This window comes from Bos taurus, chromosome 20, assembly GCF_002263795.3.
Source record: "Bos taurus isolate L1 Dominette 01449 registration number 42190680 breed Hereford chromosome 20, ARS-UCD2.0, whole genome shotgun sequence".
Classification (NCBI taxonomy): domain Eukaryota; kingdom Metazoa; phylum Chordata; class Mammalia; order Artiodactyla; family Bovidae; genus Bos; species Bos taurus.
Window position 1 is genome coordinate 904,470 of NC_037347.1, and position 24,086 is coordinate 928,555.

At 48.1% G+C, this 24,086-nt stretch overlaps 1 protein-coding gene and 1 non-coding gene across 5 annotated transcripts in view; both read right to left on the reverse strand.

Annotated features, from left to right (window-relative positions):
* The window catches only part of SLIT3 (slit guidance ligand 3), a 758,707-nt gene that overhangs the window by 461,501 nt on the left and 273,120 nt on the right, over positions 1 to 24,086 (reverse strand). The window lies entirely within an intron of this gene.
* Positions 5,322 to 5,380, reverse strand: MIR2285CT (microRNA mir-2285ct). The gene has a single exon (NR_162364.1). It is a non-coding gene; the product is annotated as a microRNA mir-2285ct (primary transcript).

Here is a 24,086-nt window from a genome sequence, read left to right on the forward strand (position 1 = left end):
CATGCAGAAGCTTAACACACCCCTTCCTTCCAATATGTGGGGAATTCTCTGAATTCTGAGTCTTGGGATGCAAAGCCTGTTTCTATAGCAAAACCAGACAGTGCCAGACACTTGCTTCCTAGGTGCCCCGGGAGGAATAACAGAGACAGACCATTGAGACTCTACCAAGCAGAGCAGATCCCCAGGCAAAGGAGGAGTGGGTTCCTCAAAGAAAGGGAATCTGGAGGAATCCTTTTCAGAGGCTGGGCAAGAGGGGTTTCTGGGGTGGTGGCAGCCGGAGAGGGCAGTGGTGTGCACCATAAATCTCCGGAGCTCAGTGAAGGTAGCAGTGTTTTCCTCAAGGGCAAGTATCCAGGGTAACCTGGGGTGTTATTCCTGAGTAGGGGGTCTCCAGGTCACGTTTTCCGTCTCTCTCTGAGCAAGTCTGTAGGCCATCCAGTATCATTTTTTTAAGCCTTTGTTGAACTTATTGCAATACTGCTTCTGCTTTTTATGTTTTGGTTTTCTGGCCACTGGCATGTGGGATCTTAGCTCTCTGACCGGGGAGCGAACCTGCGCCCCTGCACCGGAGGGCAAAGTCCCCACTGGGCCACCAGGCAAGTTCCTAGCTAATACCGTTTCTAATGCATTTCTCTTCTGCTCAAATGAGCTAAATACGATTTTGTAGCTTGAAGCCAGGAATGACACAAATAATGCTAGTAATAACATTCCCATAAAATTTGTATTTTCACATTCCAGATACCGTCCCAAAGTTTTTCATATAATAGCTCATTTACTCCTAAAACAGTCTCTGAAGTAAGTGCTGTGAGCAGCCCTGTCTTCTGGGGGAAGAAGCAGCTGGAGAGGCAGGTAACACAGGCCTCAAGCGTCACTCCTTCCTGTGACTGTCTCCTAAGGAGCAGGCTTAAGAACGCAATCCAGAATTCAAGTTTTCGCGCGTGGAGGTCCTAACTCTGGCTCCTGTGTGTTTGGATCTGTGAGGGGCCTTCTTTAAGGGAAGAGTTTACACCTTCCTAGGCTTCCCAGGTCGTGCTAGTGGTAAAGAATCTGCCTGCCAATGCAGGAGACGCGAATTCAATCCCTGGGGCAGGAAGATCTCCTGAAGAAGGAAATGGCAACCCACTCCAGTCTTCTTGCCCGGAGAATTCCATGGACAGAGGAGCCTGGTGGGCTACAGTCCGTGGGGTCACAAAGAGTCAGACACGACTGAGTGCGCACACATACACACCTTTACATCTTCAAGTGTCCTCTGCAGTGAGGCTGAAATTTCTCCCAGATGGACCAAACTGTGGCCCTTTCCCTTGGTCGGTCTTCCTACAAACAATGGAGCCAGGGTCCAGAGTGGGTCAAGCCCCCAGAGCGGCTTGAATACAGAACCACCTGAGGGGTCTGGAGCCCTGGGGGGAGTTGGCTGCTGGAGGACAGAGGGTGTTCTCTGGACACATCACTGCTGACCTCAATCACCACCCCATGGTTGTATTAATTAGGCGAAGAGCTCTGCATACCGAGCTGTTCTCACATATGGAGGAGGTTTATAACGCAGGAAACCCACCACTAAAGGCCACCTGTCGAGCCAGAGAGTCAGATATAAACACAATACATCATGGTGAGGCTCTGCTAATGGCTGGGTCATGAGTCGTCACCTGGGAATGACTGATGGTTTTCTCTCTGCTCTAATTTTGGACCAGTCACTTCGAGGATGATGGCTGGGTTTGACATTTCAGTCGTCTTCTCTCTTTCCATGAGGAAGTCTAAAGTAATCATGAGTCCAGTGGGAAAGGGAGGGTGGAGGGGATCTGCCGGTGCCAGATTTTTATATTTATTTTTCTTGAACCAACTACAATAAGAGCATACTTGGGGAATAAAGTCTTCTGCGTGGGGGCGGGGGTGAGGGTTGGTGAGGACCTGGAGCTTTCTCTGTTGGTCTGTTTTTGGTGCTGCTGGTTTACATGTGTCTAAATCCTGGCAAATAATAAAAACCATTTCCTCAAATCGAGGGGATAGAAGGCATTTTGTTAAGAGATTTTCCCTTCTAAAACTCCAGAGTGTAAGTGTTTGCCTAAATTCTAGCTATGCTAGAGTGGGCTATTTAAAGGCTTTCTTTGCAGACCCTCCCACACAAATCTGTGATTGGTTGACTGAGCTTGGTTCATGCCCAGAAACACTCTGGAGAGAAGCACAGGAGACAGGTTCCTATGTACAGACAGAGTGATCAAGCGGAAAACGATTAATGACAGTATTCTCTTCAGGATTCCCACTGCCTTTCATGCAAAGCCCTGCCTGATCTGGCTCTTTTCTGCTTCTCTCTCTGATTTCATCCAGTACTTTCTCCGGCCACGCTCCTTTGCTTTTCATGTTCCTAACAGGCCAAACTAGTGCTCCCTTGCTTTGCCATCCTCGATTTCCTTCCTGGAGAGCTCTCATCTCACAAGAAGGTGTGATCACCCTCCCAGGTGGGGCTGGCTCTTCCTTCCTGGCATTTAGAACCTTGCTCCTCAAAGTGTGGTCTAGCCCACAACAAAGCATGCCAGCATTCCTGGGAAGTTGTCAGAAATGTAAAGTCTTAGCCCCACTCAGCCCTTTGAATCAGAATCTGCATTTTTAACAAGATTTCCCAGGGGATTCCCTCCAAGTCAAAGCATGAGAGCGCTGAACCAGAACTCAGTTTGAAGGTCACCTCCTTCCTGTCACCCTGGACACCTTCTCTGACCATCGCAGCCTCCTAAGCAGGGTTCCTCCCACTCCTAACCACCTCCTCCAAAGTTTGTTCTCTGCACAGAACTTAATAAAACTTGACGTGTCCGCTTTACTTTCAGTCTGTCTTTATGGTTGTAGTCTCTGAAGCCTCGGTGGGACCAAGAAATTGTTTGTTTGGTTCATCTGAGTGTTCTCCAAGCCAAGATCAATGCCTGATGCATGACTGGAGTAGGTATTCAATAACTATTTTTTTTCCCCCTAAATGAATTATTTTATTCTTTTCAACTTTATAGAGGTATAGACAAAAATCATCAGATATAAGGTATAATCATCATGATTTGATACACGTATATACTGTAAAAAGTTTCCCTCATCTAGTTAATTAATGCATCCATCACTCACACATATCTATTTTTCAATAACAATTCTAGAATGAATGGATAAGTCAATCAATCAATTAACTGTGACTACAAGATGCACCCTCCCAACCCTCCCTCTCTATGGATGGATCAATTGATCTACCTATCTAGTCTGTCTCTGGGGGGGTCTTAATTCAACAAATCCCACCAGAAAAGTGAAGGGAAGGGCATCAGGATCTCGGGATGAGGTGATAGCTCCACCCGCTCTTTGTGTACCTGCAGTGTGGAGAGAGGTGCCCTAGGAAGGCTCCTTACCAAAGCTGAGCCCCATTTTACCCTGGGAGAAAGGTCCTTGCAGGAGATATACCACCAAGGGCAGGGCCCGCAGAGGAGGTTCCATTCAGGACAGAGCAGGCCCGGTGCTGGCTTTGGTGCTCAGTGGGTCCGACCCTGGCTGCAGGCAGGGAATTGCAAACGAATTACAGGAAAGAAGATAAACTGAGTTTCTCCAGTAGTTTACGAAGAGTGCTATTCAAAGGCCAAAGGCATCAAGGGTCCTTTTTAGACTGAAGGAGATCAGAGAAACCATGTATTAGGGCCAGGGTGTGTTCAGGGGGCTATGATTATTACCCAGCACTGGCCTTTGGGGGGCATTCAATGAATTTAAGCTAGATGGACAGTACTACAGGCCCACCCTGCAGGGGAGCGCCGCCAGATGGGCTCTCGCTTTTCTGCCCTCCCACCTCCACTGTCGTCACCGCCTCTCTCTCTCTCCTACCTCCCCTTCCTTTCTCATTTATCTCTCTCCCCACTTCTCTCCTCAGCTTGCTAAAACCTCTTTTCATTCAATATATGTAGGAAAGAAACAGCCAAAAGTTAGTTTTTTCCTGCTCTCATACTTACTCCAAGAGGAGAGAGAGGGCAGAATAAATTTGTCTTGCAAGCCTATGAGAAGTAGAGGACATAGTAGAACTCAATCCATGGAAATCCCAGTCTTTGGGTATTCAAGAATAGGTTGGAGAATATTGCAATTAACATTTCCCAAGAAAATTCTTTTTAATTTCAGGGGCTTGAGAAAAGCTAATCAGAAATAGAATCTAGTTCACTTCACTCAGTACAGGATGTGATAGACAGTCAATGAAATAAACTGAACTGATGGATTTTGGGAAAACTAAGTACTTAGATGGAGAAGGCAATGGCACCCCACTCCAGTACTCTTGCTTGGAAAATCCCATGGACAGAGGAGCCTGGTAGGCTGCAGTCCATGGGGTCGCTAAGAGTCAGACACGACTGAGCGACTTCACTTTCACCTTTCACTTTCATGCATTGGAGAAGGAAATGGCAACCCACTCCTGTGTTTTTGCCTGGAGAATCCGAGGGACGGCTGAGCCTGGCGGGCTGCCGTCTATGGGGTCGCACAGAGTCGGACATGACTGAAGCGACTTAGCAGCAGCAGCGGCAGCAGCAGCAAGTACTTAGAAAATAATAAAAATGTACCCCAATTTTACACTACCCTCATCAAGGAGAAAGGCATGTGCAGGCAAATATATCAAAAAGTCAAGAGTGGATTATCTCCTGATGTGCTTATAGGTGTTCTTTTCTACCTTTTCCAAAATTTTCAAAATGAATGCCCACAAGTTCCTCAATTCTTAAAAAGAAAATGCCATTATAAAATATTAAATATTATTTTTTTAAATAGCAACACTTTCCAGGTATACTCTTTTCACACTGAGTCTCTTTGGACACACAGCCAGTTTGCTGCCTGGACCAACTGACAAAGGCAGCCTTCACCGCCAGCCCGCACAGGGTCACGACAGCCAGCGGTCTGAAGCGCAGACTCTGGGAAACATCATATAACTTTGGGGACACGGTCTGGGGCCCCACGTTCACTGTGCACCCCCTGACCCCCGGGGAATGTATCCCAGACACATATCACCCTCTCTGGACCCCAACCACTTGCTGCTTCACCTGAGTCACATCAAGTTACAAAGAAGGTTGAGCGATAAGGTGATGTCCAAGTGCAATGACTTCTCAGGCCCGAGTCCAGCCAGTTCTAACTGGCCTAAAGCAGTGAGAACAGGTTGGATTTTGAAATAAAAACTCCAAGCTCCTCCTTTTCTCTCCTTTTGCGTTCCCTGCTTCGTGCTCTGCTTCTTTCTGGTTTCTCTGCCTCTCTTATCCTCTCTGCCTTCAGATCTCATGGCATTTTGTATCCCAGGCATGCCAGCAAGTCTGGGCACTGTGGTCACAGATGTATTGGGTTGGCCAAAAAGTTGGTTCAGGTTTTTCCATAAGAGGGTATAGAAAAATCCAAACTAACTTTCTGGCCAACCCAATGTCTCTCTGGAGACACAACGTTTTCACTCCCATCCTGCAGACGAGGAATCTAGACTCAGGTCATATGGCCAAGGGGAAATCACAGACCTAGGGGGTGAGAAAAGGCTGGCCTCTTCCAAATCCAGGAGTCCTCCTTTCCCCACCTCTCCATTTCCTTCTCTACTTTTTCTCCAGCATCCCCTTCCCATCACTTTCCTTTCTTTACCCCTCCTCTTTTTAAGGAGCACATCTAAGGTGAGAAAAGAAAAAAATAAACATACAATGGAAATAAACCGAGCTTGGCTTTCAGACATAGTATCCCAATAAATAATTTCAATAACTCAGTAGGACAAGTAGTATGCATTCGTTCAAATACTTACTGAATACTAACAGCACAGAAAATATCACAAATATGACACTCAATGTGAAATAAGTTAAAAAAGGATACAATCCCTACCCTCAAGTCACTTACAGTTCAGTAGATACTCCCATTATCATTTGTATTCAAAAGATAAACTGAGTCTTGGAAAAATTTATTAGTCTTCTCAATGGCTTAGTTCAAACCCAGAATCCTCCTTTTTGACCCCAGATTTCAAGCTTGCTATTGGCACCAGAAAGACTCCTCTGTCCCTGGGATTCTCCAGGCAAGAATACGGGAGTGGGTTGCCATGCCCTCCTCCAGGGGATCTTCCCAGGGATCGAACTCATGTCTCTTGTGTCTCCTGCACTGGTAGGCAGGTTCTTTACCATTAGCGCCATCTGGGAAGCCCACAGAATTCTGGAGCATATGAAAAAAATCATAGCCTCCCAGAATCAACCTTCATCTTTAACTCTTCAAACAGAAAAAACAAAAACAAAAGACAAAACAGAGAGCCAGAGGGACAGAGGTGGGAGGAAAGACAGAAAAGCAGATGCTTGGCCCTCAGCCCTCTGTATCCCAAGGCAATGACTCACTGATGAACTCCTTTTTTTTCCATCTGGGAACGAACACACTTCCAGGGGCCCAAGGCTTTCAGGCCAGGGTTTGCCCGGGTAGCTGTGTAAACCAGAGAATGAGAGAGTGAGGAGTGTCATCATGTACCTGCCTCCTTTCAGCTGTTTTGTTTTCAGATTTCACAGCCTCTTGCTAAATAAAGAAGCTTTACCTACTTCTCATCCGGGGTCTCTGACAGAGAGAATTTCAGTTCTTTCAATGGAAAGGAAGACTCCCACTGACCGGCCAGAGAGAGCAGGGTCAGGGACGGGATCCCCAGCTTTGGGACCCCACGAGAAGATGCTGCTGCTGCTGAGGATAAAGACAGTGAGAGCGCTGAGCATTTGTTGAGCATCTATACGCCAAACACTATGCCAGGTGCTTCTACAAACAGTGAAAGAGTTTGTTGCTCAGTTGTGTCTGACTTTGCGATCTGACGGACTGAAGCCCATCAGGCTCCTCCACCAGGCAAGGATACTGGAGTGGGTTGCCATTTCTTCCTCCAGGGGATCTTCCTGACCCAGAGACTAAACCCGGGTCTCCTGCACTGCAGGCAGATTCTTTAACACTTGAGCCACCACGGAAGCTTTTACATATAGGATCTCATTTAACTCACATGAAATGATTCTGTGAGGTAGATACCATCAACATGCCCAGGTAAAGGCAAGGAGCCTGTGCTGGGAGACATAACATGCCTAAGATCCCCCGTGGGTAGGTGACGGAACCAGGCCTTGATCCCAGGCTCTCTGGTCCCCAGACCTGTACAGGCACATCTGTTATTACTCCCCACTGAAAGCTACAGAGCCCGTGGCAGACACTCAGTCAATGTTAGTTTCCTCCTTATTATGGTAAAACACCTCTGGGGAGGCTGTTCTCATAAACCTTGCCCCCTTGACCCATCAGCCACTCTATACTTTACCATGCAGCCAACTCTGCGATCAGGAAAGGAGACCTTTGCAGGGTCTATCCCGCATTCCTGGTGCTGCTGGTGAGCCCTCAGTCCTCAGCTGGCGGCCCCCAAAGGACACCTTGGTGCCGCTGGCATTCCCTGCTATGACTCCTGCTATGATCAGATTCCCGGGTGATTCGCAAGCCCATGAACATTTAAGAACCACTGCTCTAGACAGCATTTGTGCTTGGCTTCTCTGAACAACCATTTATCATATTTCAGAGCTTGAAAGAAAGAAAGAAAACAAAAACATAAAAAGTCAGGCACCCTGCAGGAGCTGACAGGATAGCCTCTGACCTGTGGCTCAGGACGGGAATGACTGAACTGCCGGCTCTGCGGCTGCACACACACCCCTTGCTCCCTCCCCCGCAGACTGTGCGGACTTGGAAATGGCCTGGGGAGGTGGGGGAGGACTGGACAGACACGAAGGCTCTGCACAAGTCACCGAGGACCCGGGCCAAGCTTGGTCGGCCAGGTGCCTGCCACTTACAAGAAAACAATTTTCCCAGGCTGAACTCTAGCGCTGAGCACCCCCTGTACGGGTAGATGCCTTTCTCTTTCATTAAACAAGGGCAGGGGGCGCACGGCAGGGTAGAAAGGAGTCTGGGAGGGGAGGAGAGGAGGAGGGTTTCACGCTGGTACAGGCAGGGGGCTGGCTGGGTCTCCACCTCCCAGCCTGGGCCAAATGGAGCCAGAGAGACCCGCAGGTTCATAACTCATCTTAATGAAGGGCCTCAGTAAACCTGCCATACCCTTGGGTTTCGGCAGGAAGCTTCCAGCCATTTTGCTGACACTTGTCCCCAAATGTGCAGGTGCTAACGGGCTCTTTCCTCCTGGGGTTTTTATGGCATAGTTTGGATCAACTGGAGGCTTCAGAACTTTCTCTCATCAGTGCCTCTGAGGAGTGGGGGATGCAGAGCTGACAGGCCTGCTCTGGGAAGGTCCCAGAAGCCACGAGAAGCTCCTCCACTCAATAGCACATGCCCCGCTCAGCCGAGAGCTAGTGGAGGTAGTGGTGGTGGGTATAGCAGGCTGGATGGAAGGACTTATACCCACAGCAGCTCAGAACACTTCAGATTTACCAGAAGTTGGCTCAAGACCACCTGCTGCACTGTGCTCTTTTTACACACGCGGTGCCACTGCTCATGATAATACACGTACGCATCGTAGGTTTCCAGCTGAAGAAACTGAAGCTCAGAGGGGCTGAGTGATCTGCCCAAGGCCGCACAGCTGCAGAGTTGCAGAGCCAGCGTCAGAGCCCATGCCAGTCTGACTCCAGTCCCCACACCACAATACTGAGCGAGTACTGCATGAGGTAAAATAGATTCAACTTCTCTTTTAACATAAACAACTCCCTGCAAAGTCCTTATAATTAACATATTTTGCACATGTGGAAGACAGAGCTCAGATAGGCATCAGGATTTGCAGACACTAATGAAGGAAGTGTCCTTAGCCAGAACTCTGCAGCCTGTGACCTTCCCAGCAAACCAGTCTATGAATGCAAACCTACCCTAAACTAACTACTGATTTCCATGGTTTAGTTTAAAGTTCTCAAACTTTTCTAGCTTTTTTTCTATTTTATCCTCCACTCCCAAGGAAGCTCACAGACACTGACGATACAGGGCTTGTAGACTATGCTCAGATTTGTTTTTAAATCTTCAGAACCTACAGTTTGAGTTTTTGGCCAACTATTGAGTTACGATAATGATGAAATAGATTTTTTAGAATATAGTATGCTTCACCTACGGAGAAAGCGATGGCACCCCACTCCAGTACTCTTGCCTGGAAAATCCCACGGATGGAGGAGCCTGGTAGACTGCAGCCCATGGGGTCACGAAGAGTCAGACACGACTGAGTGACTTCACTTTCACTTTTCACTTTCATGCACTCGAGAAGGAAATGACAACCCACTCCAGTGTTCTTGCCTGGAGAATCCCAGGGATGGCAGAGCCTGGTGGGCTGCCGCCTATGGGGTCGCACAGAGTCGGACACGACTGAAGTGACTTAGCAACAGCAGCAGCAGCAGCAGCATGCTTCACCTATTTCCAAAAGAGAATGAGAAAACCTATTTTTAAAAATAACACACAAGCCTCCTCTGCCACACTGTGAGCTCAAGGTTGGATGTCTGTCTCTTGATGTGCTGTATTCTGCCCCTTTGACCCCAAGGCACAGGGCTTTGAAAAAGTGTGTGTGTGTGTGTGTGTGTGACAAAATTATGTGAAGAATGGGAGAAATGACTGTACCAGGGCTAAGAGTTACCACAATTTGCCATTTAATCAGTTCAGAATATCCTGGCAACCCTGGAAGAAAGTGAAGAAATGACAGGAAGTTAGTTAACACTTTTTCCCCCTGTAAGAACCACAGGTTCCTTTTCACTTCAGATCGGTGCCTTCATCAGCAATTGTACACAGCTTCCTAGCCCTTTTGGCTAAGTTTATCCCTGCTCCCTCCTTGTTTCAATAACATCATTCACAGGTCATTGATAAATGTGCTCCCACCAGTTCAACTGAACTCATCCATTTTTTCTTCCAGCTCCAGAGAAAATGAAGTGATTGCAGAATCAGATAATCTGATCTTTGTGAATGACTACCATATGTGACATAATGTTTCCAAAATCAGAATTTTATTCCTCTGCACGCATGTCTATCTGGGAATCAATTAGTTACCTCAGAGGGGGAATGGGATACATGAAGGCCCCAAACAAAACTAACTTCATTGTTGATTCTACTTCCATATATATTATGTGCATTTGGTTTCAAATACATATGGTTATCTGAATACACATGTGAAATCCATTGATGGGCAGAAGGACACATATCTATTCCTTTAAGAGAACAGATTCTTATGTAAAGAGTCTGTGGGTTAACTGGGCCCTGAAAGCTTGACATATCTAACACCCCCTCTCTCTGCAAAGCACAGGCATCTGAAGATGAAACACTGGGCTGAAAAGAGATCCGCCAATCCACGATTAGCACTCTCCAGCTGCAGTGTCGAATGCCATCAACATGCCTTAGTTAAACTTAACACAGTCCCACACTGATGAGATCCGGGGCTGCAAACTGGCAAACAGGAAGCTGTCCCTGTGACCTGCTCTTCAAAGGAGTGCCTCTCCGGTGTGTTTGCCAGTTCAGGGTTTAATTAGCCATTTCTCTACTCAATCTGGGCTCAGCAGGGAGGTCTACACCTTCAGGGCTGCAGCTGGCCTCTGCGAAGCACAGGGCACCGCTCAGAGCTCTGTCCACCAGAGGCCTGGCACGCCAGCCCCTCCAGGGATTCCTCCTCCCCCTTCCCAATGTTTAGGGGCCCCAGGGGAGACCTGGAATTCTTCTAAGTCTGCCAGGCAACTAGAGAGAGGGAACTCATTAGAGGTACAGAAAATACCCACCTGGAGCAGAACTGTCCATCCTGTTAACTTTGCTTGACTCCCTGAATAACTATCCCCCCAGCCCTCTCAAGGTTCTGCATCTCCTTGGGATTTTACTCTCTTCTCTGGGAGAACAGTCAGCTCCTTACCAGTGTCAACGTGTTCAGACCTGGCATTTGTTCTTTTCAAAAGTGTATCCATTTTGGTATAAGAATCAAAAGAATTCAGATCCTCAAATCTTTTGTTTCAATTGTGTGTGTGTGTGTGTGTGTGTGTGTGTAAAAGACGCTTGCTCCTTGGAAGAAAAGCTATGACAAACCTAGACAGCATATTAAAAAGCAGAGACATTACTTTACCAACAAAGATACATCTAGTCAAAGCTATGGTTTTTCCAGTAGTCATGTATGGATGTGAGAGTTGGACTATAAAGAAAGCTGAGTGCCAAAAAACTGATGCTTTTGAACTGTGGTGTTGGATAAGACTTTTGAGAGCCCCTTGGGCTGCAAGGAGATCTAACCAGTCCATCCTAAAGGAAATCAATCCTGAATATTCATTGGAAGGATTGATGCTGAAGCTGAAACTCTAAATCTTTGGCCAGCTGATGCAAAGAACTGACTCATTTGAAGAGACCCTGATGCTGGGAAAGATTGAAGGCGGGAGGAGAAGGGGATGTCAGAGGATGAGATGGTCGGATGGCATCACTGACTCAATGGACATGAGTTTGAGCAAGCTCTAGGAGTTGGTGATGGACAGGGAAACCTGGCATGCTGCAGTCCATGGGGTCACAAAGAGTTGGACACAACTGAGCAACTGAACTGAAGTGTGTGTGTGTGTGTGTAGGAGCAGAGGTGTATATGAGTAACTCTTTCACAATATAATATCAGAGTCTACAAAACTACAGTGCAATCTACTCTCAGCCACACCTTGCTGGTTCACTCTAACACTCTGTTGGTGTTGAGTCACTTAATTCTGCCTGACTCACTGTGACACCATGGACTGCAGCGCACCAGGCTCCCCGGCCCTGCACCATCTCCTGGAGCTGCTCAAACCCATGCCCACTGAGTCGGTGACGCCATCCAGCCATCTCATCCTCTGCTGTCCCCTTCTCCTCCTGCCCTCAATCTTTCCCAGCATCAGGGTCTTTTCCAATGAGTCTACTCTTCGCACCAAGTGCCCAAAGTGTTGGAACTTCAACTTCAGCATCAGTCCTTCAGCATCAGGGTTGATTTCCTTTAGGATTGACTGGTTTGATGTCCTTGAGGTGACAGATTTTATTTTCTTGGGCTCTAACACTACCAAGGGGAAACAAAAAAGGTGGCTTACATTTTTAAATCATGCTATTTCACACACAAAAATTCAGTTTCCAGTTTCCTTAAAAAACAAAAAACCAGAAGGTGATAGGAAGCTAGGCCCACACCTTTTTGCATGACAAACACTGCCTGGCGAGAGCCCCTTTCAGAAGGCGGGCCACTGCATTTGGTTGGTGGTGGTGGGAGGGGGTTGTGTCTCTGAAATCAAAGTTGGCCCAGTTGGCTTCCACGGGGAGGAAGGGGCCCCTTTTCCTAATTTACTGGAAGGTTTCCTATGGGCTAGAGGAAACCCAGTCCCCTCCACTAGCCACCTGACCAACTTCACCCACGCAGGTTACTTTCTTTTCCCCGCAGGAGTGTCTAATCCCCATTACAGACCACAAGGACTTACAGCTCTAAACTTTATACAAGTTCACAGCACCAATCCATACATTAGATTTCTACCCAGGCTTTAGGAGAAAATTCTTTCTGGGTTGCTATCCAAGTCCAATCTTTTCTAGACCCCATGTTGCTGGCTTTCTCTGATTCAGCACCCCTCCTTCTGCTCCAGCTTCCCTGCTTCCCTGGGTCCTGGAAAAACACAAAACCTGACTCTTGGAGCCAGAGCAGGTCAGCTGGAAACACATGTGGCTTATTATACCACCGAGTTATAAAGAGTAAGACTGGCTGGTCCAATTTCTCTGTGGAACAGCCTGCTGTCTCTGAGGTTGTCAACAACCTTGGGCCTCTGCTTTTATGACATCTTCTGACCCAGTGAGCAGACCTGGGCAGTAAAATGCAAATCATTTCGACAGTCAATTAATCCCACTGAAATCTCTTCAACTAACACAGCAGTAAAAGAGTAGGGGGCAAGGGGAGGGGAGAAGTTTTTCTCTCTTGTCTTTTTCTACTCAGATATAACCTACAAAACTTAAAGGACTTTTAATTGTCCACATCCACCCCAATCCCCCAAATCCAGGCCACATGGATGGCTGTTTAAGCCTTAATGAAAATCAATGAAACGGAAACCAGAAGCCGGTTGCTGCTGTGAGTTACCACTGCCTGGTGTCCACACCCAAACCGAACACTGCCTACCCAGCTCAGCAAGAGGGATCACAGTCTTAAAGAGACCAGCCAGTGGGATGCAATGCCTACCCCAGTCCTAATGCTGATCCATCCCCTCCCTGGTTTCTGGAATAATGGAAGATCAATGAGTTCATGAAAATTCCCTCTGTAATTTTCTCAGCGGATAGAGTGTGCTGAAGCCACAAGCAGAAATGACATGGGCACTGACTGACAAGCAGCACCATCTTGCCCCTCTTGTTTCTAAGCTGGTCCAGCGTTGGCATCTTTGATCCTCATGTGATTCAGCCACAGAGTGCCAGCCCACAACCCCCAGCCCAGGCAGTCAGCATCAGCCCCAAACTTAACTCCATGGGTGCTCCTCATTTCCCAGAGGCCTTGATTTGAGGTGGCCAGCATCCTCAGCAGAAACGCCAACCCTCCCACCCAAGAGCCAACAGTGTTTCCACTCTCAGTCACGGGGTGGCCTTCAAAAAGCATGAGCATCCTATATCATCGATTTTTATTCTCCTGAGAGAATGGCCAAGGCCAAGGAGCACAAACACCTTTTTTTCCAAGAGCTTAGAGGTTACACAGGCCAGCTGCCCCATTTTACACAAAAACAGAGCAGAAGTGACTTGCAGGAGGGCATAGAGCTAGGATCGGAATCCAAGCATCCACAGTCACTATTCAAGTTCTAAAATTAGGTTGGCATCTCCCCAGTCCCTCCCCATTCTCTTTAATCTCCTACCATCTATCTTGTTTTTCCAGGTCACTTACAGGGGGTGGGGCATCCCTGGTTTCTGAGAAGGTGGGGAAACAAAGGCAAGAGGGCAGAAGTGCCCCTAGATGCCAACATCCACGCCTCTCTGCATTAGACGGTCCCACTGCTGTTCTCAAGGCGACAGTCCCTGGATTCTTTAACAAAGGACAATGGTTTGAGATAAGGTGGGAACTAAGCAGCCCTCTCTCCTTTATTGTGCGTGTGTGTGGTGGGTCGGGGGTGTCTGGTACTGGTGAGAGAAGTCTGTCCTTCCTCCTAAGTTGTTCTCAGCTCAGCCAGGAGCTATATCGTGCTTCAGAAGCCTTGGAAGACACCGCACATGTTACGAAGGGTCCAGTAAGGACTTTGTAAAATGCTGAGGTCCACGTTGCCCTGTGTGTGTGTATGTATGTGCTCAGCGGCTCAGTCATGTCTGACTCTTTGCGACCCCATAGACTGTAGCTCACCAGGCTCCTCTATCCATGGGATTCTCCAGGCAAGAACACTGAAGTGAGTTGCCATTTCCTTCTCCAGGAGAACTTCTCAACCTAGGGACTGAAGCCATGTCTCCTGTATTCGCAGGCAGATTCTTTGCCACTGCCAACCTGGTTTCCCGTCAATTTTTTTTTCTTAAAATAGTTGTTCTTTGCCTCCACCACCACAGCAATAATTACAACAACAACAACGGGCATTGGAAGAGCTGACCCAAAGAGAATCACAGCATGAACCTAGCATTTTTGAAGAAGGTATGCACCTGCAAGCCACCAGAAGTGAGGAGTACAGAGGAAGCGATAATCACACCACAAACAAGGCATGGGGCAGGGGTCTCCCCAAGGTCAGATGGTGAGCACTGGCTGCTAAGCCTGCTTATGCATAGAACTCTCCAGGGAGCTGTGGAGACTACAGATGTCAGGCCCCTTCTCAGAAATACTGAAACGGGGTCCTCAGAGATGGGGCCAGAGAAACTGTCTTTTGAGCAAACGTGTCTAGAATTCTCCGGTGGCCAGCCCCAGTCTCCGGGCCTGAACACAAGTGCTAAGGCACCTTGGATCCCTTCTCCTTCCTCACTCTGGCTATCCATCATTGAGTTCCAGGGCTTCTTGGGAGGTGGCAGGCCCCTCTGTAGCTAGAAACTTCTTCCTGGTGTCTGGATCCCAGGATTCTCTCACGTGGCCTCTATGTCCAGTATGTGCTACGTCATCACCTGAGAAGAAAACTCATCGCTCAAACCCTACAGTTGGGTTGGGGGAGTGATGTGGTATCTGTCCCTGACCTTCTGTGGCTCAGCCGGGCCCTGCCTTAGGCAGCTTCCTAAGAAGAATGGATTACATTCTTCTCCCTTCTGAGGACACAATATCATTGACTCCTCTTCCCACACCCAATTGCCACAAGATCCTGCATGATCCATTTCTGTTTCTCCTTTCTGCCCTCCCAGGAAGCCCTTTACTTGAGATGTTGGTGTTCCAGTCACATGCATCTTCTTTCAGACCTCAGATGGCTCCCTCCTGCATCAGGGCTTGTGCATATGTCTTGGTGTCCCTCTGGAATATCTCAGTTGGGACATCTCCTAACTGCACTCTCTACAAGGAGCCCTCATGACCCTCCATCCTGGGCTGGATATCCCACCATTATATTTTTCTAAAGCTCTCTTACTTCCCTTTCATACACTGACTGCTGTTTGTTATCATGCATTTAACTGGATGGTTAGTTAATTAGGGTCTACCTTTCCCATTCAACTAAGCATTCCAAAGAGGCAGGATCTGCCTGGCTGGTTCACCACTGTAGCTCTTGGCACAACAGTCCTAGACTATTCCATTCTTCAAATCCCAGCTTGGACTTGGCATTGGTCAGGGGGCTACCAGGAAAACTGAAACAACCTCAAGCGCTTCCTACAGAGAGAATTTCATGCAGGGGAAATGCTGTGCAGGTGACAGAGGAGCTGGGAGCCCAACAGATGACGCTGAGCTATTTCACAGCAACAGTGGAAGCTGTTCCCAAGCCTAGGCCGGAGGCCCAAAGGGGGCAAGATTACGTTACCAGAGCCCAAGGGCCCATCTGGGAGGAAATGCAATGGCCCAGGAGACACAGATACCACCAAAGAGGCTATTCGGAAAAAAGCTTCTCCTTCCCTCCCATTCTGCTCCTCCAACATCTCCAACGAATGACTCCTTGAGAGAATTCAGATGGAAGCCAGTTGACACAGGAACCACAGCCTTCAGGGGCTTTCCCCCTCCCCAAGACACAGAGTAGATCAGGAAGGGAACTGGGTCTGAGGGCAAAGGGGCCCTAAGACCAGAAGTCTCTAATTCTCCTAGGAACCCTCTCTTGCCCCCATTCTAGGCTGGACTAGGGAGTTTGGTAGGCCAAAAAATTCCCTCCCTGAAAATATATTTATTTCCTAACCCCTAATTCCTGGCCACAGGACTGGAAAAGGTCAGTTTTCATTCCCATCCCAAAGAAAGGCAATTCAAAAGAACGCTCAAACTACCGCACAATTGCACTCATCTCACACGCTAGTAAAGCTTAAAATTCTCCAAGCCAGGCTTCAGCAATACGTGAACCATGAACTTCCAGATGTTTAAGCTGGTTTTAGAAAAGGCAGAGGAACCAGAGATCAAATTGCCAACATCCGCTGGATCATGGAAAAAGCAAGAGAGTTCCAGAAAAACATTTATTTCTGCTTTATTGGCAATGCCAAAGCCTTTGACTGTGTGGATCACAATAAACTGTGGAAAATTCTGAAAGAGATGGGAATACCAGACCACCTGACCTACCTCTTAAGAAACCTGTATGCAGGTCAGGAAGCAATGTTAGAACTGGACATGGAACAACAGACTGGTTCCAAGTAGGAAAAGGAGCATGTCAAGGCTGTATATTGTCACCCTGCTTATTTAACTTATATGCAGAGTACATCATGAGAAACAGGACTGGAAGAAGCACAAGCTGGAATCAAGATTTCTGGGAGAAATATCAATCACCACAGATATGCAGATGACACAACCCTTATGGCAGAAAGTGAAGAAGAACTAAAGAGCCTCTTGATGAAAGTAAAAGAGGAGAGTGAAAAAGTTGGCTTAAAGCTCAACATTCAGAAAATGAAGATCATGGCATCTGGTCCCATCACTTCATGGGAAATAGATGGGGAAACAGTGGAAACAGTGACAGACTTTATTTTGGGGGGCTCCAAAATCACTGCAGATGGTGATTGCAGCCATGAAATTAAAAGACGCTTACTCCTTGGAAGGAAAGTTATGACCAACCTAGACAGCATATTAAAAAGCAGAGACATTACTTTGCAAAAAAAGGTCTGTCTAGTCAAGGCTATGGTTTTTCCAATAGTCATGTATGGATGTGAGAGTTGGACTATAAAGAAGGCTGAGTGCCGAAGAGTTGCTTTTGAACTGTGGTGTTGGAGAAGACTCTTGAGAGTCCCTTGGACTGCAAGGAGATCCAACCAGTCCATCCTTAAGGAGATCAGTCCTGGGTGTTCATTGGAAGGACTGATGTTGAAGCTGAAACTCCAATACTTTGGCCACCTGATGAGAAGAGTTGACTCATTGGAAAAGACCCTGATGCTGGGAAAGATTGAGGGCAGAAGGAGAAGGGGACCACAGAGGATGAGATGGCTGGATGGCATCACTGACTCGGTGGACATGAGTTTGCCAGGAGTTGGCAGTGGACAGGGAGGCCTGGTGTGCTGTGGTTCATGGGGTCGCAAAGAGTCGGACATGACTGAGCGACTGAACTGAACTGAAATCCCTGGAGCCTCTGAATGTTTCCTTATATGGCAAACTTACCTGTGCAAACAAATGTGATTAAGTTAAAGATCTTAAGAGGAGGAGCTTATCCTGGATGTTCTGGATGGACCCTAAAAGCCACCATAAATATCCTCATAAGAGAGAGAACGGATACATACATAGAAGACAAGGTGATGTGAAGACAAGATGAAGACAGAGACAGAAATGAGGAAGCCACAAACCAAGGCATGCAGGCAGCCACCAGAAGCTGGAAAGACAAGGAACAAATTCTCTCCTGGAGCCTCTAGAGGGAGTGCAGTCCTACCAGCACCCTGATTTTAGGCTTCTGGCCTCCAGAACTAGGACAGAATGCACTTCTGCTGCTTTAAGCTACATCGTATTTGCTATAGCAGCTACAGGAAACGAATACAGTTCCCCTCAGTTGTGTTCCCACAACACCCCCTGATTACCCGGTAGCTCACTGTCCCTTTGCACTACAGCAGCCCATTCCATTGTTTTATCTGTCCAACTAGACTGACCTCTTTGAGGGAGGTCTATGTCATGGGTGGTTATTTCTTCAGTTCCCCGCACGTGCAAAGTCACTTCAGTCGTGTCCAACTCTTTGCATCCCTATGGACTATAGCCCGCAAGGCTCCTCTCTCCATGGGATTCTCCAGGCAAAAATACTGGAGTGGGTTGTCACGCCCTTCTCCAGGTGATCTTCCCCACCCAGGGATTCAGCCTGCGTCTCTTACATCTGCACTGGCAGGCGGGTTCTTTTCCACCAGCCCCACCTGGGAAGCCCTGGTCTCTGCATAATGACTGGCGTATGATGGATGCTAAGTACATATTATTGAATTAAATTCAGGTTTAAGCCACATCTGATCTTTGATCTCTTATTTAGGAGAATATTACCCAAACGAAGAGGTTAACGCATTCTAACATTTCCAGCAAACCTGTCAGACTCTAAATTTCAGGCCGCATAATCCAGTCCCCACCTCCCAGGGCCCCGCAAGGGATACCCTCAGCTTCAGGTGGCAGGAAGCAGTCTTCCAATGGCAGCTGTGTTCCCACTCTGCCTACCTATCCAACCCAAGGTCCACGAAAGTGATGGTGAGCCATTGGGGGAAAAATGCTCTTTTATCCAGCTTTTTCAGAGAAGGCAATGGCAACCCACTCCAGCACTCTTGCCCGGAAAATCCCATGGGTGGAGGAGCCTGGTAGGCTGCAGTCCGTGGGGTCGCTAAGAGTCAGACTTGACCGAGGGACTTCACTTTCACTTTTCAGTTTCATGTATTGGAGAAGGAAATGGCAACTCACTCCAGTACTCTTGCCTGGAGAATCCCAAGGACAGGGGAGCCTGGTGAGATGCCGTCTATGGGGTCGCACAGAGTCGGACACAACTAAAGCGACTTAGCAGCAGCAGCAGCATCCAGCTTTTTTCTTGAGTCATTCAACTCACAGCCTTGGACCAGGTCAAAAGTTTCTTTGGAGATCCCCTGTGTTAACAAGCTGGAAGCCAAACAGCACAGTGTGGTATAGCTTTTTTCTGAGTAGTTAATTAACGAGGGGATAAGCTACCTTGACAATCACTGGAGCAAACAGCCTCGCTATGCATTTGTCAAGAGGGATGGGATTAGTTTCCAGGGAGACAATAGGGAAATGACAAGGGGGGAGGCTGGATGGGGCCCTGGCTTCCTTGGCACTGCTCCCGACCGGCTCTCCGCCTGCCCACAGTGCAGAGCGGACTATGCACAGCCTTGTGCTGATAATTATATGATTAATTATATGATAATTAGTTGTCACTCAGTGCTATGGACGGCGTCAGAGTCTGCTCAACGGCGGCCTGAGACAGGTGAAGGGCTTTCTGGAAAGCACACTGCCTGAGGCTGACAGCCCAAGGAGGTGACGTATTCCAGGGAAATCACTGAGTGACCCGGGGGAGTGACTCAGAGGTGGGCAGGGCTGGTCAGGTCATGGGTTCTGGCTAACCCACAAGGGAGAGGAGGTGAGGTGTGGCGGTTGCTAAGGGCCAAGGAAGAGGAAGAGGGACCACAGTGGACCTGTGCTATTTTAAGTTATTTTCTTCTACTCCATTTCTCTCTACTTCATTCCACTGCCTTCCATTCCACTATTTTTTTGCTGCCCAAAGACTCAGGGGGAGGTGTAGTCTGCCTTCCACCTAGAAGCCAAAATGGCCAGATCACTTCCCAGCCCCCCTGAAGCAGGATGTAGACACGCGATGCTGGGGCAAGCACCCAAAGCGCAACGAGCTGTTGCACAGCCTGCAAGAGGAGGACGCTGGAGCCACTGGACACACGAAGCAGGCCGGGCCAGCTGGACACCCCTGCCTGGGCATTTTGAGTCTGAACTTTCTAACGAAGCAGCAGTGTCAGTCAGCACACAGAATTCTTGCAGGGCACATAGCAGAGGACACTTCTGGGGCAGCAGCACCAGGACAAGACTGTGTCCGGGACAGCACCCGGGGCTGTGCTAGTCTCCCCTGCATCCGGCCCTCTGCAGTGCTGGGGCATGACTGCCCTTGCTCCCAGATCGGTCCTCAGCCCCAGATATCTTCAGATCTTGAGCTGTGCTGCAACTCACTTGGTTTATTTTCTCAATCAATCTGCTGTTCAGCTGGTGTGGACTTCTGTTTCTTTGAAATATTCACCCAGCCTCACTCAGAGTGTCTAGTGCTTTATTTCTAAGTGGTTGGAGAAAAGTTTGCCCTGTTTTTTTCCAGAGGTCTGATTTTCATTCTTTTTTTTCCTGTCACAGCATAAGCGGTTGGATATATCCATCAGGCCTCTTTGAGGTGCGAGTGACAGAAACTGGTTTAAGCATAATGGGGTTTACTGATACGTGTGAAGGAGGGGAGCGAAGAGGACCCAGGCACAGAGGGAAGCAGTGTCAAGGACGTCTCTCTCCTGCTTTCCTCTTTTCCTGGCTTCGTTCTTAGGCAGGTTCTGCTTGTGGAATGGACTCCAGCTCCTCCAGGCTTACATCCTATCAGCTTAACAGTGTCAGTAGAAAAAAATAAAGACGATTTTCCTAAAAAGTTCAGCGCAATCTTGGGCAAACTTGGCTCACCTGTCCATTTGAACCTGTGGCTCAGGTTGGGCACGGTGAGGGGCAGAGGCAGACCGGCCTGGGCTAGACTGTGCCACGGGGTCCACTGGAGACGCCTGTCTCCCCTCTACTTCCTCAGCCTGAGAACTAAAGCCTTACAGCAGAGTAACTCACGTTTTTAAAATTTTACTCATTTATAATTAACGTATTATTAGTAGAATTTGGCAATGGCACCCCACTCCAGTACTCTTGCCTGGAAAATCCCACGGATGAAGGAGCATGGTAGGCTATGGTCCATGGGGTCACTAAGAGTTGGACTTAACAGAGCGACTTCACTGTCACTTTTCCCTTTCATGCATTGGAGAAGGAAATGGCAACCCACTCCAGTGTTCTTGCCTGGAGAATCCCAGGGACGGGGGAGCCTGGTGGGCTGCTGTCTATGGGGTCGCAGGACTGAATCGACTTAGCAGCAGCCGAAGCAGTAGAATTTAGTTGCTTCCTTATAAGCTGTGCCAGATAGAAGAGAGACTGTCTATTTTATTTTAAACTTTGTATTTTGTATTGGAGTATAGCCAAACAATGTTATGATAGCTTCAGGTGAGCAGCGAAGGGACTCAGTCATCCATGGATGTGTATACATGCATTCTCCGTCAACTCCTCTCCCAGTCAGGGTGTCCCTTAACACTGAGCAGAGTTCCTTGTGCTATACACCCTGTGTGTGTGTGTGTGTGTGTGTGTGTGTGTAGACTGCAGTGCAAGTGAATAAGGGTGACCTTATTCTAAGTGTGTATGTGCCCAGTCGTGTCCAACTCTGCAACCGCACAGACTGTACCTGCCAGGCTCCTCTATCCAAGGAATTTTCCAGGCAAGAATACTGGAGTGGGTTTCCATTTCCCTCTCCAGACCTTACCCTAAGGATAGCTTTAAGTTAGCTTTCATTTATTAATTTTGAAGGTAGGTGAAAATCTATTATTATTTAAAACAAAGTGCTAATAATAGAAGCAAAAACTACCACATACAACCAGTAGCCAATGTTTACGGACATCTCTTTTCCCAGAATAATTCTAAGCTCTTCCTGTCAACTCACATCATAGTCCTAATATACTGTGAAGTAGGTATCCTTATGAATCCTATTTTACAGATGATGAAACTGAAGAACAGAAACATAAAGGACCTGGCCCAAGATTACACAGCTAATAAATGTTGGAGCCATGACTGGAGTCCAGTAAATCTGTATTCTATATTCTTGAAAGTCACTCAGTCGTGTCCAACCCTTTGCGACCCCCTGGACTACACAGTCCATGGAATTCTCCAGGCCAGAACACTGGAGTAGGTAGCCTGTCCCTTCTCCAGGGGATCTTCTCAACCCAGGAATCGAACCCAGGTCTCCTGCATTGCAGGCGGATTCTTTCCCAGCTGAGGTACCAGGGAAGCCCAAATGTAAATATACCCATACCTAAACTTAGTTGCATGCTAAGCTGCTTTAGTTGTGTCTGATTCTTTGCGACCCTATGGACTGTAGCCTGTGAGACTCCTCTGTTAATGGGATGCTCTAGGCAAGAATACCGGAGTGGGTTGCCATGCCCTCCTCCAGGGATCTTCATGACCCAGGGGTCAAACGCATGTCTCCTACATCCCCTGCACGGCAGGCGGGTTCTCCTCCACTAGTGCAGCCTGGGAAGCCCCCATATTCTTACCACTATGCGGAACTTCCTCCACTCATTAACCTAACAATATCCAAAAGAGCCCAGTGAGGTGGGCATTATTACTATTCTTACAAATGATGACACTAAGCCTCAGGAGGCAACACCAGTTGGCTCCACTGGTGGCTCAGATGGTAAAGAATCTGCCTGCAATGCAGGAGATCTGGGTTTGATCGTTGGGTTGGAAAGATCCCCTGGAGAAGGGAATGGCTACCCACTCCAGTATTCTTGCCTGGAGAACTCCATGGACAGAGGAGTTGGGCAGGCTACAGTCCACGGGGTCACAAAGAGTCGGACACAACCGAGCAACTGACACTTTAACTTCACGGAGCTAGTTCTGGCTTAGGGCCAGAATTCAAAGCCACTGTCCTTAACCACCTCCCAGCACACCGTCAAACGGGAAAAACAGCATGTTCACACCCCACAGTATAGAATCATTGCTTTAGAATAGAGGCTAACAAGCTGTGGTTCATGGGCCAAACCTGGCTTGACACTGTCTTTATGAATAAAGCTTTACCGGAATACAACCATCCCCATTCATCTAGGTGCCATCTAGACTGCTTTGTGGTCACACAGCGGAACTGGACAGAGACCACAGACCCTAAAATTCTGAAATATCTGTTATCTGACTCTTTACAAAAGCAACCTTGCTGCCCCAGGAAGACCCAGGATGGCTCGTGACATACTGGTTCCATCAAACACCGCACAGACCACCACAGGGTGGAGGCAAGCAGCAAGGAATGACAGCTTCCCTCATCCCAGAGATGAAGCCTGAGAATCAGCTCTGTGGCTTTGAAATGTTAGTTCCCTGCCCCACTTCCTGTCTCTGCCCTGTGCTCCTGGCCAGGGCACACCCTTGTCTTACACAAGAGCCCAGACCCGGCCACCTACTCAGTTTCTCCTTGTCTATTGCATAACTACTGCTCATCCCAAGAAGCTCACGGAAATTCTTCTCCAACTGGGTGGATTTCCCAATGTTAAAACTATGAATGCAGAGTCATCTGGCCCCAAACCACATCTGACTGGCACTTGTACATTTTTTTTTGCCACCATCTCAGAAACGGGTTTTTATTTTTTTAATCCTAATGTTAAAAGGCAAATCCAGTTGCCCATTCAGTTCTATGAAGCTCCAAGAAACAGAATACATTTTCTGGGTCCCTCCTGCTAGAACATAATCTGAAGAAACTAAAACATTAAAAGGGGGAAATGGGCACTTCTCTGGTGGTCCATTGGCTAAGACTCCACACTCCCAATGCAAGGGGCTCCAGGCTCAAACCCTGGTCGGGCAACTAGATCCCACATGCAACTAAAGGTTCCTCATGTTGCAGTGAAGCTTGAAGATCCCAAGGGCTGCAGTAAGACCCGCTGCCGCCAAACAAATGAATAAACAATGAACACTTCTAACAAGATGGCGGGGGAGGGACTGATGAGCGCAAAAGCCACGCCCTCGTCTGACAGGTCAGAGGGCCTCCAGGGCCCTGTCTGGCCTCTTCCCACCTGCCATAGCATCAGATGTAACACTCTAATCCCCTTTGTGGCCTCTGCTGTGATGAATGGCGTCCCCTGGTGCTAACTGTCTGTTTCGCTGCCGCAGCCCTCCCCTTCTCCTGACTGTCATGGGCCCACATCCGTCACTGTCCTCACTGCCCAGGGACAGTGGTGCCTTCCAGCCCCCACTCTTGCTCCTGTGGTCCCTCTGGCATCACGTTCCTGCCCATCGTTCCACATATTGGAGTCACACCCATCCGTCAGTGTTCTGCCCAAGTGTCTTACATTTTATAGACGACGCTTTCCCGATCAATCTT